At 42.2% G+C, this 17318-nt stretch overlaps 1 long non-coding RNA gene across 2 annotated transcripts; it reads right to left on the bottom strand.

Annotated features, from left to right (window-relative positions):
• Positions 1–9884: 9884 nt before the first annotated feature.
• On the bottom strand, positions 9885–16867 carry LOC139621574 (uncharacterized). 2 transcript variants are annotated; one of them, XR_011691022.1, is made up of 4 exons: positions 16714–16867; positions 16411–16600; positions 15766–15857; positions 9885–13523 (listed from the first exon to the last, which is right to left on the bottom strand). It is a non-coding gene; the product is annotated as an uncharacterized lncRNA (long non-coding RNA). The 2 variants fall into 2 exon arrangements; XR_011691021.1 differs by having other exon boundaries at positions 16411–16867.
• Between the last annotated feature and the right edge of the window lie 451 nt (positions 16868–17318).

Raw genomic sequence — 17318 nt, 5'->3', positions numbered from 1 at the left:
TCCCTGTCCCTCTCTCTATTCTCCATCTCTCTTACTGTGTCCCTCCCTCTTCCTTCCTCCCTCTCTCTGTCTCTCTCTCTCTCTCTCTCTCTCTCTCCCTCTCTCTGTCTCTCTGTCTCTCTCAGTGTACCAGGGACCAGAGATGATGTGGTAATTACATCTGCCGACTGCTGGTCTGCCGCAGACGGCTCCGCAAGTCTCTCTGCTCAGAGAGAAATTAGAGACTGCTCAGCACATGTCCAGGACTGCAATTAAAATAAGTACTCTGTGTATGAAATGTGTTTATTTGTTTATTTATGAGACCCCTGAATTCCAGGGCACTTCTTCTTGCTTTGGCTCTCTAAGGCTGGGTCATGTGTAAAAAGCCCCTGTTGGAGAGTTGTGAGAAACACAGCTGAAGTGGTTGTTCTTCTCCCACTATATTTATCGTTTTAGCATGTGTCCCTGTTTGATATCGTTTTGGTGTGATGGATTTTTTAATCAAAAATGTAGTTCATAAACAGAAGCTAATATGAGTCTTCAACATTTGTATTAATCGTGTGAAGTGAATATCTTCCAAAGTTACAGTCCTTTTATTTCAAAATTCCCTTTATGTTTTTCCCCAGACAGTGTTTCTGGGCTCAGCTGCAGTGGAGGGATCATAACACAAAGAGGAAATTTTATACTCAAAAAAGCGTAACTTTGGAAAATATTCGCTCGATTTGACTTTAACTCAGACTGCTGAACTTTAGCATGCATTTTAAACAGAGCTGAGGACTGATTCTGTCCCCCTTCACATCTTAGGCCCAGTATGGACAGGAGGAATGATTACAGTGACCAATAACTTCTTCTATGTACAGACAGGGATATGAGTTTAATCTTACCTCTTCTTGCTCTGTGTGGATGGTACCAGCCCCTCTAAACTATCTAATTAACACAGTGTATCTCGTTTATCTAATCCCTATAAGTGTAAAGATCACATGTTGGATATGGCCAGAAAGTGTCTTGTTGTGATCATATTTACCACACAGTCGAGAAGGAGAATAAGCATTTTTCCCAAAAAGTTGAACTATTTCCTGAAACGTCTGCCCTCGTCCTTTTACTGTCACTCGTAGCCAATGTGGCTGCTGTTCAGCAAAAGTTACATAGGTTCAATTCAGTACTATATCTGTAATGTAATTTATTGACTAAATGTTGTCACTCTGTTCCTCTACATTATAATTCTGCTTTGTACTTACAGAACCTATTACACATTCCTCCTAATGTCGCTCTCTTTTTCCATTCTTCACAGGAGATTTTTTATTCTATTTTTCTCTTAATCTGAGTGAGGAAAGAAAGTATTATATGTTGTACAGATGTTGTTTTTAAGAGGCTCGACCAGGAGAGAGTCAGCTCTGATCACACAAAATATCTTTCTTTTCCAAAACTACTTCTTTCACAAATATATTGAGAGAAAATCACAGTATTTTAAAACTCACATATCAAAGTATAAAGACACACCTGCCAACTACTCTTTCAGTGCCTGTACACCAACTGTTTTCCTGACCACCAGTCCAGCGACCGGACTTTCAAAAATCACTGAATCTCTCAGACGAGGAAAAGACCCACTGTTTCCTCATCATCCCTGATAGCCGCATGTCTCTCATTTCACTTTGAAGGGGTCCAGTTTCAGACACAAGATAGTCAAGGGGACCCAGAGCTGCCGAGGGGCGCTTTCTCCATTCCCAAATTTATGAGCTGCGCAATGAGACAGTCGACAACTCAGGCCATTAAAAGATTATCTGGATTTTTCACAGGCATACTGGGATAATTTGGGAGCAGAATCATTATGTTCATACCGTATAAATCTACAAGGTGGAGGGTGACACAGTGGGAGAGGACAGCCTATTACGCAGTGTGTTTGTATGTGCTGTGACATGTCTGTGGTTATTTCATGTTTCCCTCTTAAGACATAAAAATTCTCTACCGCTTACAGCCTTCTTCCTGCTTTTCTTTGTTTTTAGAAAATAAGGATTTTGATACCAAACCACTGTCATCATGTATTGCACATCATCTTTTATCAAAGATAGCTGAATAATTCAGCCACAAGGTTTTGAGTGTTTATGAGCAGCTTTTCAATTCAGTCATTTTCACTTCTTTTTCGGCCCTCTCTGTGATCTGAGAGTCATTACTGGAACGGAAAACAGATGCTGGACGAGAGCAGAGGGCAGACTCATGAAGGTGTTCATGTTGAGGGAGGCAGAGCGACTACACAGCAGTGACAGGTACCGGATGGCTGACAGCCCCGCGTCCAGCCTTTAACTTACCTCAGAAGATGGATTGACCAGGCTGCTTCATAAAATAACAAGTCAGTCTTTTAGTGAAATTGTTCCCATGATGGATCTATGCTTTTATGTCAGAACTGTCATTTTTCCGCCAAAACTAAAACGACTCTCGTGTGCTCTGAAGGACTTCACATTAAAGTATTGCTAAATTTCTTGACCCAGTGCACGTAATCAATAAACACATTGGCATTTTAAACACAATCATCTTTAAGTAATGCATGAAATTGTGTATGTAAGCAAATATTTATACAGAGACGTGGATGGATAGACAGTGGATAAGACCACTGACTTCATTATTCGTGACCAGAAAGACAAAAACGTCATTCATGTGACATAAGGGTTTTGGCCAATTTCCATGCTATAGGTAATGACTACTTTACTTGCCAACACTAATATCCCAGAGTGTGAACAAGAACTTTAATTTTACCAATAAGCTCTTCTGACTGGACAACAATGGCTGAACCAGACGCTTTCATCTCAGTAGTAAAAACGGTAATTACTCCCCTGACTGGACCCAGTCTCACACAGTCTGCATTTTGTCCTTGGGTTTTCAGGGATAAGGGTCTTGGCATGAACTAGCCGAGTGTAATGTAATCGAAAAAGGCAAAACCATGAATCTGGTGGTGTGATGTCATCACTATGAGCCACTGTGTGATATCATAATTGTGAGGTAATGGCGGGAGGGGTGTGCAAGTTTATGACTTTGGCACACGCTCAGTTTACCGTCGACCGACTGCAACAGGGTACTAATGAGAATAGATGGCCTGCCTCAAGCTATCCATGTGTGCCTGTGTGTGTGAGAGAGAGAGAGGCAGAGTACACATGTTCTTACTGTGATGAATTGATAGTTATTGGCCGAATGATGTAGTCAAGAAAGGGTTGATGCGAAGGACCTACAGGTACACACCAGGGGACAGACACATGAGGAAGGCATGTGAGGTCTGGAGTTTTGCATGAATCTGATTCATTTTTCCACTGACACATACTGTTTTTAGACAGTGTCTCAAGCATCCAGACAATACAATACCACTCACCAGATGAGTATCATTGTGAACTCATTGTGAGCAAAGGTTGAGTCTGTTTCCAAATGTATTTTGTGGTCTGAGCAATCGCCACGTCCTCTCACACATAGTCCACTAATGCCTGAGTTTTAAATGTATTTACTGTCCTGAATTCTGGTTGCTAGTTAGTTTGATAATAAAACAATGAGAGTTTCACTGTTACTCATTCTCAATGAGAGAACCAGTCCAGTTTCACTTTTATTCACAATAGTTCAGTTACTCAGTTTTCCATTTGGTTTATATAACAATGTCAACCTGATTCTTCTTAGTCTAATTTTATAAAAAATTAAGGTTACAAAATACGCTGTACATATGACATCTAATACACATCTGTCCGTCCTAGAGGAGGGGTCCTTCCTCTGTTGGTCCCGTCCTGTTTTCCCTGTTAAATGTTTCTCTGGGGAGTTTTTTCTGTATCCGAACTGAGGGTCTAAGGATTGAGGATGTTATATTCTGTACAGACCGTAAAACCTTTGGGACAAATTTGTGATACTATTTGAGATTGTGACGGAGTTGTTGAGCAAATCACCTCTTAAAAACATATGTTGCTGAACACCAAAGTAATGTCATTTTTCTTACCTATATATTGATCTCAAATAGATGATCAGTGAGTTACTCTTTTGTTTTCTTTTGTGTTCTTAAGATAAATTCCTCCTTCACTTGGCCTCTTTATGATGAGGTCAAAGTAAGAGGTCAGCTCATGCACAGTGCCGGATCCCCTCTACTACATTTTGGACATTTGGAAATTTGAATAAACAAAACGTCCTAACTGACGCGGGCATACAAACCCTTTTGGGCTCGTATCTTACAGCTCTCTCTAGTTTGTCTTTGGTTGAGTACAACTTTATTTTACTTCACATATTGAATATAGGTAGCAAATTATTTTAGTCCTGAATCATTTAATGTGAAAATTATTGCCTTTCTGTAAAGCTCATAGTAAAAATTGGCAAGCTAGTATAAGATTTTTCTTAACTCCTTTTAAATGAATGCACATATGGAGAAAATCTTAACCTCAGAGTTACACTTGTATGCAATAACCTGCTCAAGCAGTGGGCTATATTATGCATAAAAGCATGTAGTAAATTCTCACATCGGTACAGTCCTTATGATAGAAACATGTATCTAATCCAGATCTTGTTTCGTTATTTGACAGTTAAAAGATACGAGCAATTAGTCTTACAAAAAAAAATCCTTTTCCTTTTGTTTTCTGTTTTTAATTAAATTGATTACACATTTTAAAACTGTTATTTCTGACTACCTAATTGGCTGCTAAATTTGACATGGCTCAATCCGCAGTGGTGACCTGCTGTTTCATTGTCAATTACAGTGAGTTAGAAGTGTAGGTGTGACCTCACCCAAACGATCACATGTGCCAAAGTCACCCTGCAGAAATGACATCATGGATAATGATGTCATCCCAGGATTCCAGACCCTCTCCCATTCCCGCTTAAATGCTTTTAGGCTTGGCTGCACATGCACACACAGCCGCACACACACTCAACACCCAAGCGTGTGTATGTTTACACACACACACACACTCACACACACACACACAGACTGGCATGCACACGCACATGCACCCATACACCCATGGGCAACGCACACGTGTGCACAACCACTCGAGGAGCCTCGCCCAAGACTGAGTCGTGATATAAACAAGACAAACATACAACAGATGCGATAAGGATGTCATTTGGCTTTAGAACAAATAAAACAAATCTGCAGAACTAAACATGCCTAATAATAAGCTTGTAAACCTTCAGTTCTCTGACAAAAGCCAGGCCACAGCTCCTCATATTCTGCCAGGAAAAAAGCTACTTTAAATCAGACCCTAAATGTAATCACATTGAGCTTATTTTGAAAAAGCCAAAAATAGAATTGTCGGCCACTGTGTTAATTTTCTGTAGTTTGCATACTGTATATACGCAGAGTTCCTCACTGACTAAAATAAACTGTAAAACAGGACCTTCCCTCAGAGTGTAAAAGAGTCGTGTGTTTAGGAAGAGACTTTTAACATGGCCTGGTGTCCTCTCTGAGCAGGATGTATGTGTAACTCTGAATATAAAAATGATTATATTATCTGGATTTGTATTGAACTACACAGAGCAGTCAACAATTTGTTGAGGCGGTTATGCTTCTGTGCATTCATTTAGATAGGCTGAGCTAAAATTTGCGGTGTTATGATGGCAGCAGTAGATTACAATTAAACTAACTTCCTTCTCTGTCTTTCTCCCTCCCTCGTCTCGCTCTCTTTCAAACCCGTACACAGGCTCCCCCCTGGTCTCGGTGCCCAGCGCCTGACCTTAGTAAATACGTGGCTAATTTGAAGCATGTGGCGGCAAATTGGAAACACTGAGCTTTTAAAACTGTGGACTTTTCTCTTGCACATGCTAATTCCTCCCAGGAGATCCCATCAGATGAAATGACCCAAAACATGTCAATGTTGGGGCAACATTTGGGCCTTCAGGGTGAAGGGGGGCGGGTGAGGAGTGAGGGGTTAAACAGGGTGTGTTTATAAGAGGGAAATTCATTCAAGTTATCCTTCAATAAAACACCACTGCTGCTCTCCTCCCTCTTTTATTGTCTCCCTCTTTATCTGTCATCACACGCACACACATACACACACACACACACACACACACACCTCCCACGCACAGGTGGAAATTCTTAGTGCTCTACCTCCTGTTCAACGGAGAGCTGCATGTTCTGCATAGGACAACAGGTGCACACAAGGCAGGAGTGCACATGCACTTGTGCACGTGTGTGAGTGTGTGTGTGTGTGTGTGTGTGTGAGTGTGTGTTTGTGTGTTTGTGTGTGTGTGTGCGTGTGTGTGTGTGTGTGTAATGCATGTTCAATCTACAACTCATTATTTTAAGAGTGCAGAGAAACAGAGAGAGAGTGTGAGCTGCAAAAAATGTCCACCCATCTTAGGCTACATCCACACTAGTATTTTTCTGCTTTAAAATGGCATTTTAATACAAAAACAATCTCCGTCCAAACAACCGTTTTAACTCTGTATCAGACTCTGATCTCCGTTCATCCTGACACACCTGAAAACACATATCACATGACCGTTAATGTACACTGGGCATGTTTGTGCTGGTGCTAACAGAAAGCACATTGTCTACTCTGCGGTTGGTTAGTTGCAGAAAATACTACGAAGAAGCAACAGCAAAGGCAGTTGTACCATTAAAATGCAGAATTCAACTGCACAACAGCTGCTAAGAGCAAAGACAACAAGGTCAGCAACCCTTGTAATTCATTATCTGTGTGGCATTCACCATTGGTAGTTGACACTGATAAGATCCAATCAGGGGGCAAGATGGGTGTCTGCATCATCGTTTCCAAAGATCTCTGTTTTGCCCATCCAGTCTACAATGCAAGGAGTTTTCAAACTAAAATGGGGCTGGCAGCAGCACCTAAAGTGTCAGATCTAGGGGCTCGAAAACACCATAGTGTGGGCAGAAGGTGTAAATGTGGTAAAAAATAATGTGTTTTCAAATTGACATGTATTAGTGTGGATGTAGCCTTAGTCTTCAAGTGAGGCTCACAATCGTGCAGTCCTGTTTTTCTCACTGTCTTATTTACCTGCAATATATTTTTAATCATTTACTAAAATATGTGAGGAGCACATAAGAGGAGTTTTTCAAGACATCAATAACTGTTATTTCATTAAAAATATAGGAAAAGATGAAATGACATGGAAATTGTGCATTGTGTTGAACTCCAACACACATTTTATTTACATTAAAAAAAACTGTCATCACAAGAATTAGCTTTTTAGTCTTAAACCAATAAAACCAACCAAAAATTTGATAACGCTGCATAAAGAAAATTAAGGGATCACTAAAATATTTACAATTTATCCTGAGGTGTGCACCAAATTTCATGGCAGTTGTATCCATAAGTTGTTGTGGCAAACCTCAATTCAGGTCAGGAGGATCACCAAAGTTATTGAGGTGCATCTTCTGGGGACTATGAATATCTGTACAAAATTTCATGGCATGTCATCTAAAAGTTGTTGAAATTCAGTCTGGACCAGCATTGCCATCTCTAAAAATTAAATTCACATTGTCACATAAATATTTTGAAATTGTTAAAATGGTCTTGAAGGGGAATATTTTTTGCAGTAAATACTCTCCCTCTATGCTTGGCACAAAGATGATGGCCCCAGTTTTCCAACAATCTGGAGGACCTCTATCCCGCTTCGTTCCACAGACTGGCTTCCTTGTTGGTCTAAATTTAGCCCTGGTCCCCTCTGGAGGCTGGAGCAGGTGGAGGTGACGGGGGCCTTGGCCTGTACTCATGGGACAGACGGGTGAACGCCATGACCAAAGCCCCGGACCTCACAATCTAGTTATAGAAATGATAATGACATCTTCCACCTCAACACACACACACACACACCTCTAAAAACAAGTCTGCCATTGCCTCAAACTGATGGTTATAATCTGTGTCATGCTAGGTTACAATCCCAAGCTGAAAACAACAGATTTCACTGGCAGAGTCTAAAACCACTTATCAAAACTCTTCAGCACCACCACATGAAAACCTCCAACCATGCCTCAATATTTTCAGACTTGCAACATGTAATTTGAGACCAGCTTTTGTGGGCACATAGTCTCCAAAGCTCACCATTGTCCCCTCGATAGAACAAGAAAAAAAAACACACACACACACACACACACACATGCACCAAAATGCTACAGCCTTACCTTTCTGCCATAATGACTCCAATATCTGCTATTACACATGATGTCTGTCCCCAGCGTTTCTCATTTCAGAAACTTGCTGATCCCCATATTGCTGGCCCATTCACCAGGATGACATCATTGGTTCAGACCGTGCCAACTGTGCTCAATAAAGCCCAGGCGTGTTTCAGTGTGGGAGTGCCTCTGCTGCATTGAGACTTGTATGAAAGACGTGAGTGAGAAGATCTTTGTACTAAATTAGTCATGGCAAAAAATTTGAGAGTATTTCCTGACACCAGTACTCGCCGAGTAATTGTAAAGAAATTGAATCATTATAACAACATCCTTTCCTACCTCCAGTAGACGTGTGCAAAGCTGAGCTCAGTTAGGTGAACTGCTGCCTGCCTTTTATTGTAAAATAAATAAATAATTGTAAAATGTTTGCAGTATAGGCTCTATTTAAAGAAATATGATGTGTTAATTTGTGAGTTTTAGAGATGCCAGCAGGTGGTTCGGGGCTGTCCGACCAAGAGGAATCATGGCATCAGTCAGTTCAGCCACTGCACACCACAACGTATTTTCACATACAAGGGACAAAGCCTTCAAGCAACCATAGGAATTATGATGGGAGCAAAAAGAGGAAGTAAGGTGACGTTATCATAAAGTGATAAAGTCTGTGTAGGGTGGAGGTCAGAGTGGATGGACAGGTCATCAAAACATCAGACTTTAACAACCAACAGCTGACATTTGCTCTTGTTTTAAAGCATGACCGAGATCAGTTCGTAGCCTTAACAACATTTATTATTGTAACAAAGATCCCCCAACCTTAACAAGGCAGTAATTTTAACATTAACAATGATCTTTCCCTAAACCTAACCAAACCATATTCTTGTTACATCATAAAACTGCTTTACTTCCCAACGCTGCATTCATTGTGGTTTTAGAAGATACCGAGAAAAGCTGTTGTCCTGCTGGCAGGAGCATCAGAGCAGAAAACACTTCTATGTGTCATTCAGGGCGTGGAAAAAACGTAATTTGTCTTTTAGGAGGAGGATTTCATGGGTAGTCCACATTCCTGGTGAGACTTGGTCTGTAGGACGAATAGGAAGTTAGACCTAGCAGCAGGTTAGCTTATCTTAGCATAAAGAGTGGAAACAGGGGGAAATAGCTTGCCTGGCTCTGTCCAATGGTAAGAAAATTTGCCAACCAGCACTTCTAAAGCTCATTAATTAACTCTCTATATCACATTTGTATAATTCATATAAAAAGCCAAGTGTAGAAACTGAGAAGTTTTGGTTTTGTGGGGAGTTTTTGTGCAGGACTACGTCTTGGCTGGGAGCAGTGACTCCCAGAGACAGTCCAGCACACAACGCCCGTAAAACCACAACCTCTCCTTTTTATGCGTCAGGTTTTTTTTATAACAAACAAGATACAATATGTTGTATGATTTTGTTACATGCTACTGCTTAACCCTGTGTACTGACTTTGTGCCAAATTTGAATAGTCTGATCAAACTCTCAACAGTAAAGTGAATACGCCTATTTCTCAAAATGTCAAATTCTTCCTTAAACTCATTTATCAGAATTTTACACCAGACTGTGCAGCCTTTAATATAATGATGTTAACTACAGGCAATAAATAATAAAATAAAATAATTCAGACAATCTATGGCATTCCTCCATGTACTAGTTTTTATCCTAATGATAGTGAGTGCCTAGGCTTTGTGGCGTTATGGTAGCAGCAAAATTGTGTAATTAACTTGCCCCTCAAAGCCCATCCCCTCCCCAAGTGCTCCCCACACCTCCACTCTTCTTTGTCTGCCCTCACATCACACCACTACTGCTCTAAAGAATACCTCACCTCCTTCTTTTGCATGTGTGTGTGTGTGTGTGTTTCTTGCTTTCCTGGCAGTCCGTGTCTATCGCCCTCATTCTCCTTGCTCTGGTCTGTGTGAGCACTTGTGCTAGCATGGCAGTTTGGCCGACGGTCTGGGTATAGCGGGTGTGTGTCAAACAGCACCTTCCCTCCGAGGAAAGAAGCAGAGGGAGGGCTGCAGGAGGAGGTGGGGTGGGGGGCACGCACACTCACACACATAGCACAAACACACATACACTGCATGGTGATGTCATCTAAAATGACATCATCCAGTGGAGGGGAGCCAAGGGACCTGATGGGTTAGCATCCTCCAGTGAGTTAAAGGGAGAGAGCAAATAGGAGACAGAGAGACTTGTAAATAAAGCGAAAGGAAAAGGAATAGACACTGAGAGAGAGACAATGACTGTGATCTGGATTTCTGCTCTTTGTCTTCTACATGACTGCGTCTGCTTCTTGTTCAATCTTCGCAGACCCGTGTGTCTCTCTTTTAGGAATACTTGCTTTATTTCCATTTGTAGGTGTTACCGTCCTGAGGGAAGTATGCATGAGTGCAGCTAAAGTGCAGCTAGAGTGCAAGTGAATCAATACCAGTCAGCGAATACACACTCACATAAACACATCATACACACAACCTTAATATCTGCCAGTCTTCTCACACACACACACACACACAAGTGCATGTACTGCAGTAGGATACTGTGTGTGTAGCATAGAAGCACATGCTGTATGCACAACAACATATTTACACGTGGACACATAGACACAGGCTCACAAATAAACACACTCTCACACAATTAGTAGGGACACCTGTGTCCCTGCGTGTTTCCATTGTTGTCCACTTGGCTGTGCTGTGCTCCACACTGTGCTCCCAGCATGCCTGCCATCTGAAACCAGACACCTATGGACCAGCATCCTGCTGGAGTGATACACCTCTCCTTCTCTGGAGCCACTGCCGATGCTGAGGACTTTCCACTTGGCAGACACTGATGTGTTCTCTGTAAAAAGCTTACTTTGCTTTATTTATTTGATAGCAAGGTTATGATTATGACCAATTTCCTTTGCAGCAGGGTCATATCTTCTTAACACTTTGATTAACTGCCAGTAACGCTCAGTGTTTGCTTTTAAGACAGTGAAGTGATATATGAAAGCTGGTGTTTCTAATGCATGATGATTCAATCTTCCCTATCGCTCACTGCTGTCAGTGGCAAACTGACTCAACTGTATAAATAGAGAGGCATGTAGTGTGGGACAGAGAGGAGCAGAGATGAGCGATAGGAAGGGAATGAGGGAGGGCTCGTCGTGATGTGAGGGTGTGAGTCCACAAAATGGAGGAAAAAATTTGGTCAGGGATAATCAAACAAAATAACCAGCAAAGATGAAGCAGAGAAATGTTCTTTTTGCCCTGACCAGCATCTATTCTTGGCAGGGTTATTACTCACAGCCATCAGATTTAGTGTTCCTGCACTTCTTCAGAGCCTCATCAGATTCCCTCCTTATAACTTAAAATGCTGGCTTCAGTGCAGTTACTTGTGTTTAGCAAAGTTAGCAAGAAAGATACGCTTTAAACCGAAAAGAGGAAGCAGACCATTTTAGTGATTATTTCCCCATAGAGTTCCTTCTCTTCGTGTAGTGTTTTGTTGAAATGCCTGTTTGCGTGTTGTCCCATCCCTGACTTTAAAAAACACAGCGCATGTCATGCAGACTATCTGATCAACACAATAAACAACCACACACGTGCATTTACTCACATACTGTACATGATGTGAGAACAACATTCTGATTGTGGGGTCACCAACATGTAAATGTTTACTTAAATAAGGAGGAATTTCACTACCACCCACTCCACCCACTGCCTATTTTTGGTCTTATTTGGTGTATCTGTACCCAGTCCAATCACCGTCCACTCTTTCCTACCTTCTTTCTTTTCGCTGCGGTATTGGTATGGCAACATTGGCACAGGCGTACTCCTACTCTCTTCCGATCTTAGTCATAGGCCTCACTCATGAGGCACCAGCTGAAGCCCTCCAACAGTTGATACGTTTGGTCATTTCCGTGTGTTTTCACTCGCCTTTATCACTCTTGCACACACACACACACACACACACACACACACACACACACATACTGTACACATGCAAATGGCACCTGTTTCAAGCTCTCAAGTGAGAATAAAGATGAGACAGAATTTTTAAAGCACAGCCTCAGCGTTTTATCCGGTTCAGGTAAGGTTAGGTTTGCATGCGTCCAAGTAATGCAGAGCCTTTGTAGGGCAACAGAGAGGGAGCATATACCGTTGTGATTAGTCATTGTATTCAGGTTTTCTCTGGAAAATATGTTTGGCTCAGGTCTCTAAGTTACCTGTTGATTCCCATTGTGCTGACAGGCTGAGCAGCCTAGGAGAGGGAACTTATCACAGGGACATTTGTTGTCCCTATGGACACCAACCCATAAGCACACTGTGAATACGGGCCACCTTGTGTGCTTACAACAGGTTGCATTGAGGGTCAACCTGAGTGTGACTTCCTGTTCACTTGTGTCAGGTCATGCTATCTATGTTGCATAACCATAGCTCATGCAAAAGATAAGAGGCAGATGTTGACGATTTTACAGTGATTTGTTCATAACACCGCATCTGTGTTTGGATTAAATCTCCGTCTGTGTTTCAGTTGTACATTTCAGACGTGCACATCGTCAGCAGGAAAACTGACCTTTGTTTTCACAGCTCCGCATAGGTTGCATTCAAGCTTTGCTATTAATATTTTACTGATGCTGTGACATCTAGGCCTCAGTGAAGGATAAAAGAAGAATTATGTTGACTAATAATGGCTTCAGTGTGCATATGGGCACATGAGTATTGCTTTAAGACAGACTTTAAAAACTGCCTTTACTGTAAGAGTCTGCAGATTCCGCGAAGCCCCCACACAGTGACCCCTCTGAAATCACTTCTCAAAGCACACTTTTACTAAAAAGTATCTCAAAATCGTGTTTCATGGCCTGTCATGTCACCGTTTGTGTTCATGAATGTCCTGTATTCTCTGGTTTCATTTTCTTTTCTTCATGTAATGCACTTTCTTTGTTCAGCAAAACACTTCAGAAAAATACTAATTCAGTCCCGTTTGTCATATTATCTTCACTGAAGCTGTGCCGTTAAATACACCCTACAGCTTTATATTGTGGCAAAGACTGTGTAATTGACTGAGTGCTTTTGCACACTGAACATCTCTGAATGTAAGTTGTGACAGAGACAAAGATGGAAAAAAGAATAAGCAAACCTTTGAACCTAGGCAGGCAACTTGCCATTAAAAAGCATAATTGGAGGGGTCCAGTGAAGGGCTCAACATGCTCTAAACCCACTCCCAACTAAATGGCCAACGGTTTATTTAAGGGGACAAATAGGTCAAACAGTCTCCAATTATCCCTCAATCGAAGGCAAGGATTTTCTTCTCCTGCTTTTTTTTCCTCCTTTTCTTTCCTGTGTGTGAGAGAGCAGCATCGTTCCAACTCACCAACCAGCGGTCTCTGTTGACCTAGTTCTGCTCTGGACACAGGGTGCTTTAGCAGGGACAGGCCTCACCCACTGTCTCCTCTGGGCCTGTAGACAGACAGTCCAGGACGTAAACATATTCACTCAGAGAAAAGCACATCCATAACCCCTCTGACATTTTATCCATCAGGTTAATTGAGTGAACATCATTGATCTTGGATGGCGTCCCCAGCTGACAAGGATCCTATTGTCAGAGTGACAGTGATGATGTTTGCACGCTGGCAGTGCATTTTCAGTCTTTATAACATGAGTGAAAAGCGGGGCTGTCCTGAGCAACTGTCAAGATCTTAGTGTAGATGTTCAGGATCTTACTGTAGATGTTCAAGGTCTTACTGTAGATGTTCAAGGTCTTACTGTAGATGTCTAATTTAGAGGAAGAAATTCACAGTGACTGAAGCCACCAGATGCAGGGGAGGTAGGTTTACTCTGACTCATTTGACATGAGGCTAATATTGAACTGCCATAAAATTCTGTTCAGTTTACATGAAAACAGACTGTTTAAGAGAAATCTTTTTACTCATGACATTTCCACCGGCAACCATACTAATAACCTAAAAACCTCTTTACACTCTGACAGGCGGGGATGATTTGTTACCAGTGTGTCATGTGCGCAACACATATACCACACACACACACACACACACAAACACAGACAGTTGCTGGGTTTTTCGTTTTGAGTCATATAGATTCCACCCACACAATATGACCTTTCAGTTGTTCCTCATATTCTAAATATCTTACTTAAACATTTGCGCAAACGCCCTCCTTGGGTTATGTTTGCGCATTGAAAATGCTTCTGATAGATAATCGATTACAAAGTTAAAAGATGAACATTTTCTAACAGCTTTATCTTCGGTTGCTTTTCATGTTTTTTGTAGCATATTCTCCAGACTGTGCGTAACGACTACATTTGACAGCCCAGATATCTCCTCTTATTAATCCCATCAAATTCAAATTTTAATAGTTAATAGTAAATGGTTTTAACTGTCGGTTGCAAAAGCAGGTATGTGGTAATTATGGCATGACTGTGAGAAAGAAGAGGTCAGTGTTGGGCAACTAGGAGGTGATCGGAAAGTTTTAAGGATTTCTTTTATGCGCATCGCTCCTCGTTTTTCAAAAAGTCAGCAGTCAGGTGTTGAACCAGAAAAGAAGAAAGACAGAGGGAGCCAACACAAACTGTTTGTTTTAGGGTAAAAAAAAAAAAAAAAAGAACCTGGGTGACTGACAGATTTCAAAGTGGAAATTTTAAAATCTCTCTTCGACTATTTTGGCGCTCTGTTGTTCATCGATGACCTTTAAGGTGGAACCGCAGCCCATCAGATGATTTTACTACTGTTTCTTCTTTGCATTGTGACTGTACATCAGCCCACACATCGGGCAAATATTCAAATACTGCTGCATAACTGTTAGTCTGACACTCCCCAAAAACACACACAAGCACCCACACACACGCACACACGCAGTTAGAGATCAGGCGTCTTCACAGTTGCTTTTTCCTACAGCTCAGTCAGTTCATCACTTTAATTTACACACAGAACAGCCTGCAACTAAATCTATGTTATCAGTCAATACGTGTCAATAATAGCAAACACGCTTGGCAGGGAATTGTATAATGTGTGTGTTCAGGGCTTCATTCTGTTTTTTAAGTTCTCAAAGCTTCAGGTTTTAACCTAGTTTCGTTTCTTTTTTTTTTTTAAAGTACACTTGGTCTGTCAAACTCAACAAAAAGAAAATGTTAAAAAAAAAAAATCTGCACATGACAAATATTAGCAGTTTTACCATATAGTTTAGTTTATAGTTTATAATCGAATGGTGACTATTTAATTTGCTACAATCAAGTCCCATTTTCAGCCAAAAGGTTTTGTTTTTCCCCCCCAAAGAAAAAAAAGGCTTCACGCTGTTTTTCCCTGTAATTTAGTCAAACCGGACACAATTTCAACATTTAGTCCATGAACGTCCTCCTGCACAAGAATCACTGCACATACCTCAGTGCAATTTTCGAATGCATTTCTCCTAAGACTGCAAATGAACTCTGTCAGGGGTCATGAGGGACAAAAAAACAAACAAAAAAAAAAAACATTTTATTTTCCGTTGTATTTTTTTGTTTCAGTGTTTTTTATCACTTTGCACCACGACCACAGTGAGGACGTGTGTATGACAGATGACCTGTGGCGCGCACAGCCGCACAGCGGCTGATGTGCACCTGCTGCCGCACAGATAAAGTGTGAGACGGGCGTAAATCAAAGCTTGTTCTGAGCGTTTGAAAGCTGATGTTAAAGAACATGCTCACCTGGCCATTTAAGATGTGGTGGCGCAGTAGTGAGGAGGCTGTCAGTGAAGTGGTTCCTCGGTGCGCTCACTGGTGGCAGAGTCACCTTTGGTCTGTTTAGGACAACAAGCAGCAGGCTTTCAGTTTCTTCCCATCAACCACGCGGGCTCCTGCTTGTAGTCCTTCCCTTTGTACACTTTTTTAAAAAGCGAGGGCACAGCTGGAGGGCAAATGTGCGAACTCTGCAAAAGTCACATTTCTATCCCCCAAACTGGGATCTTTGTTAATACCCAACTCCTGTTTGCCACCAGAACTTTTACACGACTGCAAACCAGAATTTCTCAGGCTCATGTTCTGTTTTTGATGTTATTCTCCATATGCCACACTTGTTATAATCTGAGTCTGTGAGGTTCTGGACTTACTGTGGAGCTCATAATGCAACCCCCCCCCCCCCCCCTTCAGAAGAGTTTGTCAAACCAGGATATGCAGCCTGCACCAGGCCTGAAACTGCAGGCCTGCTGTGTATGTGCACCAGAAATGCATGTTGTGAGCTATAAAAGCTCTTAGTTCATTTGTGACGATGAAGCTGCCACACACACACACACACACACACACACACACACACACGTCAGATGTGCACTTTCTTTCCCCCTGTTCATACACCACCTTTGAAACGTGCTTCCTCCTCTTCAGTGAAATCTGCAGCCTTTTATTTCCATCGTACCAAACATTTTGGTCACAGTCTCAAGCGCCGTCAGGTCAAAAATATTTTCAAGGACATTTAGGAGCTGAAGGCACCGGCTGCTTTTCACTTCATACAGGAGTGATCCATGTACGCTGCTAGCCGTCAAGCTGGCTGGAGGAAAGAAGAAGAAGAAGAAGAAGGGCGTCTTGATGGTGACTTCACTGACACCAACAACTTCCTGACGCAACGCTGCTGTAACAGCGGCGGGGAAACAGGGAGCTCACCTTTTTATCCGATGAACCTTCATGATCCTATTTCTGCATAGTAAGCCGCCTCAGCTCCCCCTCCCCTCGCTTCCAAGAACAGCCACGGACTCGTTTTTTATCAAAGGGTCTGTCCGCGTCTCAGTTCTGACAACATGGGGGGGGGGGTGTAGGGGGGGTCTCTTCTGAGACACTGTACTTGTTGCATTGCTCTGTGGTCTTTGTCGTTAGAAAGCAGGAAATCTAATTGGCTGTCCCGTAAGTTATGTACAAATTGCCTTTCCATCTTCGCGTTTGATGAAACCTGCTTCCGCTCAGAGAAAGTGAACTTTTCCGCCTCATGTAATCTGCGACAGGGAGCGAGTAACCTGCCGAGGGAGGGAATGTATAGATGGGATAATTGCTCAACTTCAGTCCGGCGGAGGGGCAGGGGGCGGAGGGGCAGGGGGCAGGGGGGGTGATTCGTGTGATAGCAAAGAGTTTTGGGAGTGGAGGGAAATGTTTGTGAGTCTCTACGGACCTGCTCCCCGCTGAGGAGGCGACAGTAACGCGTTACCGAGCGGGTCGTTACCGCCCTGTTACTGTCCGGGAGCAGCAGAGGCTGAGCTGGAGAGGCGTGCGGGCTG

The sequence above is a fragment of the Trachinotus anak genome, unplaced genomic scaffold (assembly GCF_046630095.1).
Source record: "Trachinotus anak isolate AG129_WGS33_773 ecotype Australia unplaced genomic scaffold, CSIRO_AGI_Tana_v1 ptg000001l, whole genome shotgun sequence".
NCBI classification, from domain to species: Eukaryota; Metazoa; Chordata; class Actinopteri; order Carangiformes; family Carangidae; genus Trachinotus; species Trachinotus anak.
Note: the sequence above shows the minus strand (reverse complement) of the source record. Positions and strands in the feature narration are given on the sequence as shown.